The sequence below is a fragment of the Chiloscyllium plagiosum genome, unplaced genomic scaffold (assembly GCF_037043375.1).
Source record: "Chiloscyllium plagiosum isolate Xiang-an unplaced genomic scaffold, Cpla_swu_hap1 HiC_scaffold_16, whole genome shotgun sequence".
Lineage (NCBI taxonomy): Eukaryota > Metazoa > Chordata > Chondrichthyes > Orectolobiformes > Hemiscylliidae > Chiloscyllium > Chiloscyllium plagiosum.
In genome coordinates this window covers 54,983,598-55,000,823 of record NW_028270154.1, presented here as the reverse complement: position 1 = coordinate 55,000,823, position 17,226 = coordinate 54,983,598, and the positions used below count along the sequence as shown (strand labels likewise).

The window sequence follows — 17,226 nt, the reverse complement described above, 5'->3', positions numbered from 1 at the left end:
GTTCAATTTTCACACTGGCCTTACATTCACCTGGTGCATCTCTGACTCCTCCCTTCCCTTCCTCAACATCTCTGTTTCTACTTCGGGGGGTAGACTGGCCACTAGTATCCCACAATTACCTGGACTATGCATTCTCGCATCCTGCTTCCTGTAAAGACTCTTCCATTCTCCCAGTTCCACTTCGCCCATCTCATATATTCCAATGATGCTGATTTCGACAAGGGAGCCGCCAAAATATCAATCTTCTTTCTCAGCCAAGAATTCCCCAGCACTGTTGTTGACAGGGCCCTCAACCTAATTTGATCCATCTCCCGCACTTCGGCCCTCACCCCCCTCTTCCCTCCCACAACAGTGATAGGGATCACCTTGTCCTTACCTACCATCCCACCAACATCCACATCCACAAGATTATACACCACCATTTCCACCACCTGCAGTGAGATGCAATCACCAGATTACAGATTCCCCTCCTCTTCTTTGTCCACTGTCTGCAGGGATTATTACCTTTGGGGCACCCTGGTGCACTCTTCCTTCATTCCCAACGTTCCCTCCCCACAGCCCCATGGCACCTTCCCCTGCAATCGCTGAACTGCCCATTTACCTCCACCCTCCTCAGTATCCAAGTGCCCAAACGTAACTTCCAGGTGAAGCAGTGTTTTACCTGCAGTTGACCCTGTATGGTCTCCTCTACACTGGGGAAAAAGCGTAGACTGGATAACTGCTTCACAGAACACTTACATTCTGCCTGCAAAAACAACCATGAGCTTCCATGCTGCACTTCTCTCTGACTTTATGACTCTTTGACACCACTCTGTTCTCTGGCCAATATCTCTGTCTCAGGCTGGCTGCAGTGCTCCAGCAAAGCTCAATACAGGCTGGAAGAACAACACGTCATTTTCTGCTTGGGGACACTACTGCCTGTTGGACGCAATATCAAGTTCAATAACTTTAAGGCTTGAACTCTCCTAGCCCCGACCTCCACACACCAGACCTTGTTCTCACATATTCTGCTATTACAACCCATTGTAAGCCACTAACAATCTCCATTAACAGCTATTCACCCTACTAGCCAGATCATTATCCAGTTGGTCTTCTCTTGCTTTGGGTTGTATCCCCACCTATAGTTTACTCCTTACCCCCTCCTTCCACCTTATCATCTGCATAAAAAACGACATTTCCTTGGTTACCAACAGTTATGAGGAAGAACCTGAAATGACAACTCGGATTTGTCTTCACAGATATTGCCAAACCTGCTGTGCTTATCCAGTGATTTCTGTGTTTGTTTATTAGACCATAATCGTGCACAACTCAGGAAACAGTGTTACAGGGAAGATGAGGTTTAACAATAACAATTTATATAGCCCCTTACACACAATGAAAGACATTTGACTAGGCATAGTATTACAAAACTATGACAGTGAACTATATTAGTTTAGATTACCAAAGGTTGTGTTAAAAAGGTTGGTGTTTATAGTATATTAACGGGAGAATGTGAGGTACAGTGTCAAATGTCCAGGGAAGCAGCATTAGCTTTGGGTTCATGCAACTTTAGTTCTGGTCAGTAATAGTGGAGTAATTAATATTAAAGGGTCCGGAATTAGATTCACAGGGATGGCATAAAAGGACACAACTGAGATGGCAGACTAAACTCTTGTTCAAACAGGAAAATTTTAAGGTGGGTTTTGAAGGAGAGGTGGAGCAATGAAGAGGTTTAGAGGGATAATTCCAACACTCAGGACTTAGATGGTTGTAAACATTACTGTTAATGATGGAACTAGGGGCCGGGAAGATGCATGTGGAGTCCAGATTTTGTAAAACGAGAGCATCATAAGACTGGATAAAGTTCAAAATGCTGCCAGAAAACATACAAAGAACACGGAAAATAATCCAAGATGGAGGACGAAAAGATTTCTGGCTGTAACAGGCTGCTCCTTTTCTGAGGGATTTTAGGTGCTGAAGGTGATCTCCTTGAATTCCGAGAGCAGCAATTACTGTTTAATATGCTGTTGTATTGTTTTGGAATTTTGGAGAAATAAAAAGTCAAAACAACAGCATTTTTAAAAGGGAGAGGAACAGACAAAGGCAGCACATGGTCAGGCCAGTGCAAGAGAGAGAGAGAGAGAGAGAGAGAGAGAGAGAAAGACAAAGAAACCCACACTGCTAATTGACACTGCAGTGAACCTGCACAGTTACTGCCTCTGTTGTTGAATTCATGTATTGCTGGACATCGGAGTGCATGTAGGAAAATTAACAAACAGTGAAATTCACAATTGATCTTGGAGACACCTGTTTGGGAGAGGTCACAGCACAGAAACAGATAAGTGAATAGTTTTAAATGCGGCCTTGCTGTAAGTCTGCAGTAGTGAGTAGAGTGAGTTCTTTCTTGATTATGTTTTATTGACATATGCTTCTTGATTAAACTTAAAAATATAAAGCCATTGGTATTAAATTAGCCTGGAACAGTTTTGTAGAGGAATAGGACAGTGCTATTTTTTAGGTCTGTAGATTGCAAGGAGCAAAAATATGCTCTTCTTGTCGGATGTGGGAGTTTAGGGAGAGTTTACGGGTTACCGAGAATTATATCTGCAATAAATGCTATTGGTTGCGAATCCTATCAAATCAAATGGATCAGTTAGAGGCAATGAGAAATTTACAAGAGCAAGGGGGAGTGATGGATAATAGTTATAGAAAGGGAGAAAAGGTGCAAATACAGTCACACAGATGGGTTAACTCCAGGAAAGGTAAGAGAAGTAGGCAGGTAGTGGGGGAGTTTTCTGTAGCTATCCCCATTTCAAACAAGTATGCTGTTTTGAAAAATGTAGGGGATGATAGATTCTCACGGGAATGTCGCAGAACACCCAAGTTTCTGGTATCGAGACTAGCTCTAATGCAATGAGGGGTACATCGGGTTAAAAAAAGATCAATTGTGTTAGGGGACTCTCTAGTCAGAGGTACAGACAGACCTTTCTGTGGCCATCAGGGAAAAATCAGAATGATGTGTTGCCTCCCTGGTGCTAGGATTAAGGATGTCTCCGAGAGGATGCAGAACGTTCTCAAGGGAGAGAGCGCACAGCATGAGGTCATTGTACACATGGGAACCTACAGAAGAAGGGAAAAGGATGAAATTCTGAAGGGAGAATATAGAGTTAGACAGGAATTCAAAAAGGTGGTACTCGAGGTTAGTAATATCTGGATTACATCTGGTGCTACAACCTAGTGAGGGTAGGAATAGGACAATAGAGCAGATGAATGCATGGCTGAGGAGCTGGTATATGGAGAAGGATTCACATTTTTGGATCATTGGACTCTGTAGACGTGACCTGTACAAGGAGGATGGATTGCACCTGAATTGGAAGGGAATAATATACTGGCAGGGAGATTTGCTAGAGCTGCTCAAGAAGATTTAAACTAGTAAAGTGGGGAGTGGGACCCAAAGGAATAGTGAGAAAAGAGATCAATCTGAGACTGGTAGAGTTGAGAAAAGAAGCGAGTCAAACAGTCAGGGCAGGCAGGGTCAAAGCAGAGAACAAAGTAGGGCTGATAAATTTAACTGCATTTGTTTCAAAGAAGAGGCCGAACAGGGAAGGCAGATGAACTCAGGACATGGTTCGGAACATGGGACTGGGATATCATTGCAATTACAGAAACATGGGTCAGGGATGGACAGGATTGGCAACTTAATGTTCCAGAATACAAACGCTACAGGAAGGACAGAACGGGAAGCAAGAGAGGAGGGGGAGTGGAGTTTTTGATAAGGGAGAGCATTACAGCTGTACTGAGGGAGGATATTCCTGGGAATACATCCAGGGAAGTTATTTGGGTGGAACTGAGAAATAGGAAAGGGATGATCACCTTACTGGAATTGTATTATAGACCCCTAATAGTCAGCGGGAAACGGAGAAACAAATTTGTAAGGAGATCTCAGTTATCTGTAAGAACGATATGGATAGGGAGGTTATGGTAGGAGATTTTAACTTTCCAAACATAGACTGGGACTGCCATAATGTTAAGGGTTCAGACAGAGAGGAATTTGTTAAGAGAGTACAAGAAAATTTTCTGATTCAGTATGTTGGTATACTTACTAGAGAAGGTGCAAAACTTGGCTATTCTTGGGAAATAAGGCAGGGCAGGTGACTGAGGTGTCAGTGGGGGAGCACTTTGGGGCCAGCAACCATAATTTTATTAGTTTTAAAATAGTGATGGAAAAGAATAGACCAGATCTAAAAGTTAAAGTTCTAAATAGGAGAAAGGCTAATTTTGATGGTATTAAGCAAGAACTTTCAAAAGCTGATTAGGGGCAGATGTTCGCAGGTAAAGGGATGACTGAAAAATAGGAAGCCTTCAGAAATGTGAGAACAAGAGTCCAGAGAAAGTATATTCCTGTTATGGTGAAAGGAAAGGCTGGTTGGTGTAGGGAATGTTGGATAAATAAAGAAATTTTGGGTTTGGTTAAGGAAAAGAAGGAAGCAGATGTCAGGTATAGAAAAAATAGATCAAATGAATCCTGGGAAGAGTATAAAGACAGTAGGAGTATACTTAAGAGGGAAATCAGGAGGGCAAAAAAGGGACATGAGATAGCTTTGGGCAAATACGGTTAAGGAGAATCCAAAGAGATTTTACAAATGCATGAAGAACAAAAGGGTAACTAAGGAAAGAATAGGCCCTCAAAAAATAGCAAGGCAGACTTTCTGTGGAGCCGCAGGAGATGGGGGAGATACTAAACGAGTATTTTGCATCAGTGTTTATTGTGGAAAAGAACATGGAAGATATAGAATGTAGGGAAATAGATGGTAACATCTTGAAAAACGTCCATATTACAGAGGAGGAAGTGCTGGATATCTTGAAACACTTAAATGTGGATAAATCCCCAGGACCTAGTCAGGTATACCCTAGAACTCTGTGGGAAGCTAGGGAAGTGGTTGCTGGGCCTCTTACTGAGATATTTGTATCATTGACAGTCACAGGTAAGGTGCTGGAAGATTGGAGGTTGGCTGACGTGGTCCCACTGTTAAGAAAGGTGGTAAGGGCAAGCCAGGGAACTATAGACCAGTGAGCCTAACATAGGTGGTGGGCAAGTTGTTGGAGGGAATCCTGAGGGATAGGATGTACATGTATTTGGAAAGGCAAAGACTGATTAAGGATAATGAACATGGCTTTGTGCATGGAAAATCATGTCTCACAAACTATATGGATTTCGGTAAGGCATTCGACAAGGTTCCCCATGGGAGACTGGTGAGCAAGGTTAGATCTCATGGAATACAGAACTGTCTCAAAGGTAGAAGACAGAGGATGGTGGTGGTGCAAGGCTGTTTTTCAGACTGGAGGCCTGTGACCAGTGGTGTGCCACAAGAATTGGTACCAGATCCACCACTTTTCATTATTTATATAAATGATTTGGAGCATAAGAGATATAGTTAGTAAGTTTGCAAATGCAATAAAATTGGATGTGTAGTGGTCAGTGAAGAAGCTTACCCCAGATTACAACGGGATCTTGATCAGATGGGCCAATGCGCTGAGGAGTGGCAGATGGAGTTTAATTTGGATAATTGCAAAGTGCTGCATTTTGGGAAAGCAAATCTTAGCAGGACTTATCTACTTAATGGTAAGATCCTGGGGAGTGTTGCTGAACAAAGAGACCTTGGAGTGCAGGTTCATAGCTCCTTGAAATTGAAGTCACATGTAGATAGGATAGTGAAGAAGGCGTTTGGTTTGCTTTCCTTTATTGGTCAGAGTGTTGAGTACAGGAGTTGGGAGGTCATGTTGTGGCTGTGCATGATGTTGGTTAGGCCACTTTTGGAATATTGTACAGAATTCTGGTCGCCTTCCTGTCAGAAGGATGTTGTGAAACTTGAAAGGGTTTAGAAAAAATTTACAAGGATATTGCCAGGGTTGGAGGATTTGAGCTATAGGGAGAGGTTGAATACACTTGGGCTGTTTTCCCTGGAGCATTGGAGGCTGAAGGATGACCTTATAGAGGTTTAGAACATCATGAAGGGCATGGACAGGATAAATAGACACGGCATTTTCCATGGGGTGGGGGAGACCAGAACTAGAGGGTTTAGGGTGAGAGGGGAAAGATATAAAAGAGACTGAAGGGGCAACTTTTTCACGCAGAGGGTGGTGTGTGTATGGAACGAGCTGCCAAGGAATCGGTGGAAGCTGGTACAATTGCAATATTTGGTCGGTATGGATGGGTCTGTTTCCGTGCTGTAAATCTCCATGACTCTATGTTTGACAAATAAGAGGACAACTTTGATTCAGGATGTTGGTGCTCTGGGGTGCTTAAAAGTATCAGAGAGTGAGTGGGACATTGTGCTTGTAGGTGGGGCAGACAATCTTCAGATGAGCTGATACTTATGTTGGGCAGAAGATGGGAGGCTGGCAAGGAGGATGGTAACCTGATAAGCCTGATGAGAGTCTGAGTAACAGATGGATTCAGGCATATCAATCCAAACCAGACTTAAGGCAATCAGAACTCTCTTTCGCAGTGTTATGATCCCATCTGATGTAACTGAAATCGGCCTGATTGATCATATTTTGTTTTTTCTCTTTATTTAACATGATGGTCATTCACCAAAATTTATGCACACAATGTTGCAGATTTGGTTTTAACAAAAAAAAAGTTTATTAAATAAAAAAGGAAAATAAAATAGAACATAATAGGCTACTTACATATAACACAATGTGAAAGCAGAACAAAATCCCATATACCCCAAAGCCATTATTTTTCAGTACTCAAGTACCAGAAAGAGTTGAAAAATGTGTTGCTGGAAAAGTGCAGCAGGTCAGGCAGCATCCAAGGAGCAGGAGAATCGACGTTTCAGGCATAAGCCCTTCTTCAGGAATCATTCCTGAAGAAGGGCTTATGCCCAAAACGTCGATTCTCCTGCTCCTTGGATGCTACCTGACCTGCTGCGCTTTTCCAGCAACACATTTTTCAGCTCTGATCTCCAGCATCTGCAGTCCTCACTTTCTCCTACCAAAAAGAGTTCCCTTTATTACATTCATAGTTTTGACTTAGCTGTTTCTTTCAGCTCCCAGCTTTGACAATTTGATAGCGACTTCCCAGATTATTCGTAACCCCTTCAGCATACTAACCAAACAGTTCTGGTCTGGAATTTTCAAACTGAAACCCTTAACCTGAGGGAACATATGTCCTGGATATTCTGAAATAGCTCCTATTCTGAAACTCAATCGAAACCCAATCCAAAAGCTTTTCAATCTGTGGGTTTTTCCTAAAGCCAAAAATTAATTCATGATTCTTCAAAACTAAAAGCAAGCTAATGACTTTCAATGTTTATTCTCTCTGCTTGTAAAACTCTCACAAAACAAACAAATTCACATTATGACTCCAGTAGGGCACCAGCCACCTGTTATCTGATTATACACTGGTTTAAAATCATGACTCCTGATTGGTTGACAAGTTAAAAATTATGTTCATACCGGTTATTAGCTCAAAAGCAAAACTCTAAAATAATTTCATGTCAACAAATCATATACCTGCATCAGAGCAGCTTGTCTTATTCCCTAATAAATATTCATCATCTCAGCCTGTCTTTGTCTAACGGAACTGACTTATTCCTAATTCAACTCTTCTACCAATGCCTTGTCTCACCCCAGCTAAAGCCGCATCTCTTCTGATGCCCTCCAAAATGTTTCCAAATTCCTGGCCCTTTTACCTCTTCACCATGGACATGCAAGTCTCTATGCATCCATTGTCACCAAGTCTATTCTGCTTACTCTCAGCCTCTCCTGCAAATAGAGAAGCAAAAGGTTTCCATTCAGTACCACACTCCTCTGCCTGGTTTAATATCTTCTAACATTGAACAATTTTCCTCCATCTCAAGTCATGTCTCCCACAAGGTGCTGCCAAGGGTCTTTACTCATTCCTTAGGCAGAGACAGTTAAGAAGCGTGGCATTGGTAAAAACACAGCAACTCTGGCAGCATCCAAGGAGCAGTAGAGTTGACACTTCAGGCATACGCCCTAGGGGGGTAGGGGTGGGACTGGGGAAAGTAGGTGGGATGGCGATAAGAAGATGTAAGTGGGAGATTATTGTGATAGGTCGGTGGGGAAGGTGGAGGGGATAGGTGGGAAGGAAGGTGGACAGGTCGACTCTCCTGCTCCTCGAATGCTGGCTCACTTGATGTGGTTTTTCCAGTGCCACACTTTTGCACTCTGATTCTCAGCATCTGCAGTGCTCATTTCCTCCCTCTGTGTAAGGAATAACATTCCTTATTGCTAAAAACAGCAAATCGCTGGCTGGTTGCAGCATGTGCATACATGTACCAGCAGTCTGGCTTCCTTAATCTGAAAGAGCTCTTGGTCCATAATTTGGATCACAGTCACCATTTTTTTTAATCAACTAACTTGAGAGTCAAACCAAAGGTTATTTGGACACAATCATTCATGTTCAAATTTATCCATGGAATTTGGGCATATGCCAGCCGGCAATTATTGCTTTCTCCTAATTAACTTTGAGAAGATGGTATTGAGCCACTGCATTGAATCAGTGCATATGATGATGATGGTAGTGCTCCAGGAAGGGAGTTACAAGACTTTGATCCAACATTGAAAAGGAACAGCAATACGTTTCCAAGTTTGGACTGTATATGACTTGGGTAACTTGGTTCCCATGCACCTACTGTCCCTTATCTGACAGGACTGGAGACATTATGATTTGGATAGTACAGTTGAAACCTTGACAAATTATTAAAGGAAATTGTGTATATGGAACACACTGCACCCACAGTATTCTGCCGGCGGAATAAATGTTTAAAGTGGTGGATTGGTGATAATCAAGTGATAATCTGCTTCATTCTGGATATTATCAAACCTGTGTGTTGTTGAAGCTGCAGGCAAAGAGATTATTACATCACACTCCTGACACATGCTTGTAAATGATGGGACAGGAAGTGATGTATTAAGTAAACAATTGCCATTCTTTGACTTGCTTATATGGCAAAACTGTCTACGTAACTAGTTCAAAATGTTAATAGGAATTCAACATTAATTCAGTTGAATGCCATTTCTCATTGGGACAGCCATTTCTCTGACTCAAAATATTGTTCAGTTATCAAGCCAACTTTATATCGTGTCCAAGTCTTAAAGTATAAGGGCAAGTGGAGATGACAGCCTTGAGATATTATTGCTAGACTACTTGGGTCTACTGGATTAATCATGTTCTGGGGATCAAGTTGAATTTGATAGTTGAATTTGAATTCAATTTTAAAAATCTGAAAAATAACAGTTTAATGATGACCATGAAACTATCGCCAATTGTTGGAGAAAAAAAATCTGGCTCACCATTCGGGAAGGACAAGGCTATTTTTCCCTAGCGTGGCCTACATGTGAGTCCAGACCATCAGGAATGTAGTTAACTGTCATCTAGAGATGGACAAAACAAATGTTTAGAGATGGACAAAACAAACAGCAAAGTCCAAAACCCAGGAATGAATTTTTAAAATTCCAGTCCGACTCCAGCCTTTACCCTCAATTTTATTTCTAGTACAATGATTGAAATAACTCCAAAGAGGCTGGTATCCCGTCACCAAGTTTCCTGTTATTTATGTCTGGAGTGTCCTTGACACTGATCTAGCTTGCTAATAGCCAGAGTGAACAGAATGTCTGATACTCCTGTTTTTACCTGTCAGCCTCGGCTCCCTGATTGAACTAGATTAACCAGGGAACTCTATCGATGAGGACCACCTGGCTGACCTTTACCATGTTACAATCACAACATCCCTCCCCTGTAGCCCATAGGTTATTTTTTCTTTGTAGCTCCTCCTGGGGCATTTTAGCACCAGATCATGTTTCTCCAATTCTGTCTCTGATACGGGTGGTGTGTAATGCACAGTATCTTGCCTCTTGTACCCAGAGCGTCTAGGAAGTGGTTCATTCTCTTTGTAAGGTAGCAAAGGCTTTGCATCATGTCCTTCTCAGATTTCGAGGTATCTTCAATGCTTGACGAACAGGGAGAGCCAATGGGTTCTGGAACAGTTGGAAAGGTTGTCGAGGAGCTGGGCATGTTTTGCTCCCCCACCATTGGCAATTTTACAGCTTTCATACGGTCCATATACTTGTTAAGGACTGTCACAAAAACCCAAACTTTACATATGTCATTGGATCTGACTGCTCATCAATCATGCCTTTTATCCACGTTAGGCTCCTTCCCATAGTTATCACACCAAATTTTGTCCACTGACGTTAATGGTCTCTCTTGCTTAGCAGAGCTTTTTGTCCAGTATTGGTATTCCTGATGCCATTCACCCTTCCTGCTAGGATCAGGAAGATCAGATTTAACCTGGTGCCGAGCCTTCTGCCCATTAGTAAATATGCTGCAGCTATCCCTGTAGTTGCATGAGGGATGGTCCTATAATCAAAGAGGAACTAGAAGAGTCTGGTTTCTAGTGAAGCTCTGCATTGAGTCACTTATGTTCTAATACTATCCCGATGCCTAATGGCGAGGCATCACATCAATAATACATCTTGCTTGGGATCAGAATGTGCCAACACCTTGCAGCTGTTTTTCATTTCAGCGAAAGATAAGGCTTGGCTACATGACCATTTCCAAGGCTGACCCTTTTTAAAAAGTTGATGCAAAGGTGCCAGGATGGAGGCCAGGTTATGTATGAACTTTCCATGATAATTCATCAGCCTAAGGAAAGACCTAAGCTCCAGTCTAGATGCAGGAACAGGGGCACTTTTGATCCACCCTCACTTTATCTTCCATCGTGTGTAACCAAGTCTTGGTAACTCTAGCTCAAGTAGGTGATTTGGGGTACCTGGAACACACATTTTTCCCTTCTAAGGTGCACTCCCACCTGGGAAAAATGTCTAAAGACTACATGCAAATTCTCTAATGCTCCTTATTGGGCTTCCCTATTAATAGCATGTCATCAAGATAAATGGTGACCTGAGGTTGACCTTTTCCATCATTCGTTGAAGAATTACATAGACTGACGATACCCCAAATGGCAGTCTCGTACCTTTGTACAATTCCTTACGGGTATTAACTGGAGCATACTTCTGGGAATTCTCATCTAACTGCAATTGCAAGTAGGCATGGCTCATGTCCAGCTTCGTGAAGGACAGCAACCCCTGCCAGCTTTGCATATGAATCCTCTCTGCAAGAGGATGGGTATTAATCCAGTAGCAAAAAGTGGCTTACGTTTGTTTAAAATCACCACAAAGGCAAACTGGCCATCGAGGCTCACAATCACTATGACCAGCGCTGCCTATTCTGCAAACTGGACTGGTTTGATGATTCCTCCGCTTTCCAGCCTCCTTTTCTTTTTGTCTCTACTTTTGCCCGTAAGGCAAACGGCATTGGGGAGGCCTTGCAGAATTGTGGAATTGCTTCCTGTCAATATGCAAGGTGGTCTTGCCTCCTTTGACAGGCCTTCCAGAAAAGCTTTGGGATATTTACTTAGGACTTTACTCAGGCAACCAAACATTTAATCAAAAAATGGCGAAGTGCATCTTTCTCAACCAATTTCACCTCCATCCAGCTTGGGCCTGAGCCTTTTACTGAAAATGTGTTGCTGGAAAAGCGCAGCAGGTCAGGCAGCATCCAAGGAGCAGGAGAATCGACGTCTCGGACATGAGCCCTTCTTCAGGAAGAGCCCTTCTTCGGGCTCATGCCCGAAACGTCGATTCTCCTGCTCCTTGGATGCTGCCTGACCTGCTGCGCTTTTCCAGCAACACATTTTCAGCTCTGATCTCCAGCATCTGCAGTCCTCACTTTCCCCTGAGCCTTTTACTCCAATCAATGGTAACTGAACTAACTGCTTCTCATAAAGACCAAAATCGAAGTTGTACCCTTAATCTGTAAAGGATCCCCGGGCTGTCCAAAATTCAGTCTAGCCAAGATCTTGTGCAAATTTAAGATTTGGGATCCAGAGTCAATTTTGTTAAAGACTGGTTCTGCCAACACTGAAACAGCCATGCCAGTATCGACTTCCATCAGAACCAGGTGACCATTCAACCGGGCAATCATTTTGATTGATTCTGATTTGGATGTTGCCAAATAATTTAATTGTTCAAAACCAGATGGAGGTGAACTTTTCAGGGTGTGCACTTTCCTGGTTACTGGCCCATGTTCTCTTACTCAATTTAGATCTAACAGGATTCTTTTACTGTTTCTAGTCTGCATACGCAGAAACTACACTGGCTTGCTGGCTCCAATACTGAAGCAACTTTTAACCATTTGGCCGAGGCTTGTTTTTGTTTGGGGTTTTGCAGTGGGCTGAGCTAGAATCCCTCCATTCAGGAAATGCCCTAAGTGAAGCTATGCAATTGCCTTCACTTCAATGGTGTTCCCCAAACTCAGTTGGCCCGACGAGGGTGAACACTTCCAATGCAATATCCTGCAATTCATATATTCCATTTGCCACATTTTCCAATAATATAGCCAGTTGTAATGCATCATTCCTGATGAAGAGCTTAAACGTGAAGGGACGATTCTCCTGCTCCTCGGATGCTGCCTGACCAGGTGCTTTTCCAGCACCACACTCTCGACTCTGAACTCCACCATCTGCAGTCCTCACTTTCTCCCAGTTGTAATGCATGTTTGAAGTCCAGTTGGGTTTCTGTTATAAGAACTTTTGCATGGTTGCATTAGTAATACCATTGACGTTGCCACTGAAATAATTCTACGGACGCAGGTATCCCATTACCAAGTCACCCTTTATTTACAAATGGAGAATCTTTGACCCTGATCCAGCTCCCTCAGAGCCAGCAGTCAAAGTGAACAGGATGGAGAAAGTGCGGACTGCAGATGATGGAGATCAAAGTCAAGAATGTGGTGCTGGAAAAGCACAGGTCAGATAGCATCCGAGGAGCAGGACAATTGACATTTCGGGCATATCTTCATCAGGAATGAGGCTTGTGGTCTGGCAGGGGTGGGGGGCTGGGGGCTGAGTGATAAATGGGAGTGGGTGGAGTTGAGGGGGGAGGTAGCTGCGAAAGCGATAGGTAGATAAAGATAAGGGAGAAGGTGTAGGTTGAAAAGGAGGATGGAGTGGATTGATGGGAGAGGTGATGGACAGGTCGATCAGCTTTCCCATCTATCAGATCCATCCTCCGCTTCAACCTACACTTTCTCCCTTACCTTCATCGACCTATCGCTTTCGCAGCTACCTCCCTCCTCAACCCCACCCCCTCCTATTTATCTCTCAGCCCCCCAACCAACAAGCCTCATTCCTGATGAAAGGCTTATGACCAAAATGTTGATTCTCCTGCTCCTAAGATGCTGCCTGACCTGCTGTGCTTTTCCAGCATCACACTCGAGAGTGAATAATGTGTCTGACACACCTGTTTTATCTGTCAGCCCTGGCCTGCTGAGTTGACTGTTAACCTGGTTCAATCAGAGAACTCATATTCTACAAGATCCACCTGGCTGACATCATTATAATCACTACAGTAATGGCTGCATCAGTACTGTTTCCTTTTTCTGACCTGGAATAGATTAAATTAGATTAGATTCCTTACAGTGTGGAAACAGGCCCTTCAGCCCAACAAGTCCACACCAACCCTCCGAAGAGCAACTCACCCAGACCCATTCCCCTACATTTACCCCATTCACCTAACACTACGGGCAATTTAGCATGGCCAATTCACCTAACGTGCACATTTTTGGACTGTGGGAGGAAACCGGAGCACACGGAGGAAATCCACGCAGACATGGGGAGATTGTACAAACTCCACACAGACAGTTGCCTGATGCAGGAATTGAACCTGGGTCTCTGGCACTGTGAGGCAGCAGTGCTAACCACTGTGCCGCCCAAATAGAAAATTTCATAAACTTTGATTCAAACTTCCACCCTTCTCTCACCTTCACATTGTCAATTTCTGACTCTGCTTCAATATCTTTAAATCTATTTCTGGAGATGAACAAGCAACAAAACTTTTCTTTAAGCCCACTGATTCCTACAGCTAATTAGACTTCGGTTCCGCACAGCCTATCTCCTGCAAGGACTTAATTCTATTCTTTTGCTTTCTTATCTGATATATCAACTGATCTGATTATACAGCCTCCCACCGTCCATATAACTCTTTCGATACATCTTCCTACCTCCACAAATGGGGATTTTATTGCAGTACCATGTTGGCAAGGTCTTGTTTCATGAACTTTCGCTTCTTCCCAGACCATGATACGGTTTTGCTTGACCCCACATTCTACCGCACCAATATCTAGAGAATCATAGAATCCCTACAGTGTGGTAGCAGGCCACTTGGCCCATTGAGTCTATATCACCCCTCTGAACAGAATCCCACCTAGACCCATGCTCCTAGCCTATCCATGAAATCCCACATTGCCCATAGCTAATCCGACTAGCCTGCACCTACGTGGACACTAGATTAGATTAGATTAGGTTAGGTTAGATTCCCTACAGTGTGGAAACAGGCCATTTGGCCCAACAAGTCCACACTGACCCTCCAAAGAGTAACTCACCCAGACCCATTCCCCTACTCTATATTTACCCCTGTCTAATGCACCTAACACTATGGGCAAACTAGCATTGCCAATTCACCTGTCCTGCACATCTTTGGATTGTGGGAAGGAACCAGAGCACCCAGAGGAAACCCACGCGGACACAGAGGGAATGTGCAAACTCCACCCAAACAGTTGCCCGAGGCAGGATATGTGAGGCAACAGTACTAACCACTGAGCCAATTAAGCATGGTTAATCCACCTAGTCTGCACAGCTCTGGACTGTTGGAGGAAACCCACGTAGGCACGGGGAGAATGTGCAAACTCTACAAGGATAGTCACGTGAGGATAGAATGAAACCCGGGTTCCTCGCGCTGTGAGGCAGCAGTGTTAACTACCGAGCCGCTGTGCTGTCCCTTTATTTGAAAATCATTCTGTCACATGTTCCACCTCGAAACACATCTTCCCTTTACTTTTCAGCATTCCAAAGAGACCATTCCCTCCAATGTCACCCTGGCTCATTCCTCAAGTTCTGATTCTTCTCTTTTTTTCCTCCAGAGCGGCAGGGGATGGGGGGAGATGCTAAATGTGTATGTTTTGGAGAAGGATTTGGAAGATATAGAATGTGGAGAAATAGATGGTGACATCTTGAAAAATGACCATATTACAGAGGAGTGGTGCTGGATGTCTTGAAACGCATAAAAGTTGATAAATCCCAAGGAACTGATCAGGTGTAACCTATAACGCAGTGGGAATCTAGAGAAGTGATTGCAGGGGCTCTTGCTGAGGTATTTGTATCATCGATTGTCACAGGTGAGGTGCCGGTTGGTTTTAAGAGGGAAAGGTAAAAGAACATGGTGCCACTATTTAAGACAGATGGTAAGGAAAAGTGAGGAAATTATAGACTGGTGAGCCTGACATCAGTAATGGGCAAGTTGCTAGAAAGAATCCTGAGGGACAGGATTTCCAAATATTTGGAAAGGCAAGGACTGATTCGGGATAGTCAAAATGGCTTTGCGCATGGAAAATCATGTCTCACAAACTTCATTGAGTTTTTTGAAGAAGTAACAAAGAGGATTGATGAGGGCAGAGCGGTAGACGTGATTTATCTGGACTTCAGTAGGGCTTTCAACAAGGTTCCCCATGGGAGACTAGTTAGCAAGTTTAGATCTCATGGATTACAGGGAGATCTAGCCATTTGGATACAAAACTGGCTCGAAGTAGTGGGTGGTGGTGAAGGGTTGCTTTTCAGATTGGAGTGACACAAGGATCGGTGCTTGGTCCACTACTTTTCATCATTTATATAAATGTTTTGGATGTGAACATAGGAGGTATAGTTACTAAGTTTGCAGATGACACCAAAAGCAGAATTGTAGTGGACAGCAAAGAAGGCTACCTCAGAGTATAACGTGATCATGATCAGATATGCCAATGGACTGAGGAGTGGAAGATGGAGTTTAATATAGGTAAATGTGAGATGCTGCATTTTGGAAAAGCAAATCAGTGCAGGACATATACACTTAATGGTAAGGTCCTTGGGAGTGTTGCTGAACAAAGAGATGTTGGAGTGCAGGTTCATAATTCCTTCAAAGTAGAGTCGTAGGTAGATAGGATAGTAAGGAAAGCATTTGGTTGCAGCTGTACATGAGTTTGGGTTAGGCCACTCTTGGAATATGGCATGCAATTCTGGTCTCCTTCTTAACGGAAGGATGCTGTGAAACCAGAAAGGGTTCAGAAAAGATTAACAAAAATGTTGCCAGGTTTGGAGGATTTGAGCTATTGGGAGAGGCTGTTTTCCCTGGAGCATCAGAGGCTGAGAGGTGACCTTATGGGGGTTTATAAAATCATGAGGGGCATGGATAGAATAAATAGACAAGGTCTTTACCCTGGGTTGGAGGAGTCCAGAACTAGAGGGCACAGATTTAGGGTGAGAGGGGAAAAGATATAAAAGGGACCGAAGGGCAACTTCTTCACACAGAGGGTAGTGCGTACATGGAATGAGCTGCCAGAGGAAGTGATGGAGGCTGGTACAATTACAACATTTAAAAGGCATCCGGATGGGTATATGAATAGGAAGGGTTTAGAGAAATATGGGCCAAGTACTGGCAAATGGGACTTGATTTGGTTTTTATTGTTGCTTTTTATTAGAGAAACTTTTCTAACTGCCTGCATGTACATCATAAGAGTACAGTTGCTCATTGTAGCTCTTTTTGTCTGTTGAAATTGAACACCATCCTCACAAATCCACCATAAGTTGTCTGCAACCACTCTGTGGTAAAAACAATGACTGCAGATGCTGGAAACCAGATTCTGGATCAGTGGTGCTGGAAGAGCACAGCAATTCAGGCAGCATCCAACGAGCAGCAAAATCGACGTTTCGGGCAAAAGCCCTTCATCAGGAATAAAGGCAGAGAGCCTGAAGCGTGGAGAGATAAACTAGAGGAGGGTGGGGGTGGGGAGAAAGTAGCATAGAGTACAATAGGTGAGCGGGGGAGGAGATGAAGGTGATAGGTCAGGGAGGAGAGGGTGGAGTGGATAGGTGGAAAAGGAGCTAGGCAGGTCGGACAAGTCCGGACAAGTCAAGGGGACAGTGCGGAGCTGGAAGTTTGAAACTAGGATGAGGTGGGGGAAGGGGAAATGAGGAAGCTGTTGAAGTCCACATTGATGCCCTGGGGTTGAAGTGTTCCGAGGCGGAAGATGAGGCGTTCTTCCTCCAAGCGTCTGGTGGTGAGGGAGAGGCGGTGAGGGAGGCCCAGGACCTCCATGTCCTCGGCAGAGTGGGAGGGGGAGTT

At 43.6% G+C, this 17,226-nt stretch overlaps 1 protein-coding gene across 12 annotated transcripts in view; it reads right to left on the bottom strand.

Annotated features, from left to right (window-relative positions):
* arhgef37 (Rho guanine nucleotide exchange factor 37) overlaps positions 1-17,226 on the bottom strand; it is a 236,463-nt gene that overhangs the window by 218,136 nt on the left and 1,101 nt on the right. For 8 of the 12 annotated variants that reach the window (XM_087995405.1, XM_087995412.1, XM_087995410.1 and 5 more), the window contains exon 2: positions 9,307-9,387. The exons of the other annotated variants lie outside the window; for them this stretch is intronic. The gene's annotated coding sequence lies outside the window, so the exon portion shown is untranslated. The remainder of the gene's footprint in view (positions 1-9,306; positions 9,388-17,226) is intronic. 12 annotated transcript variants of the gene reach the window in all.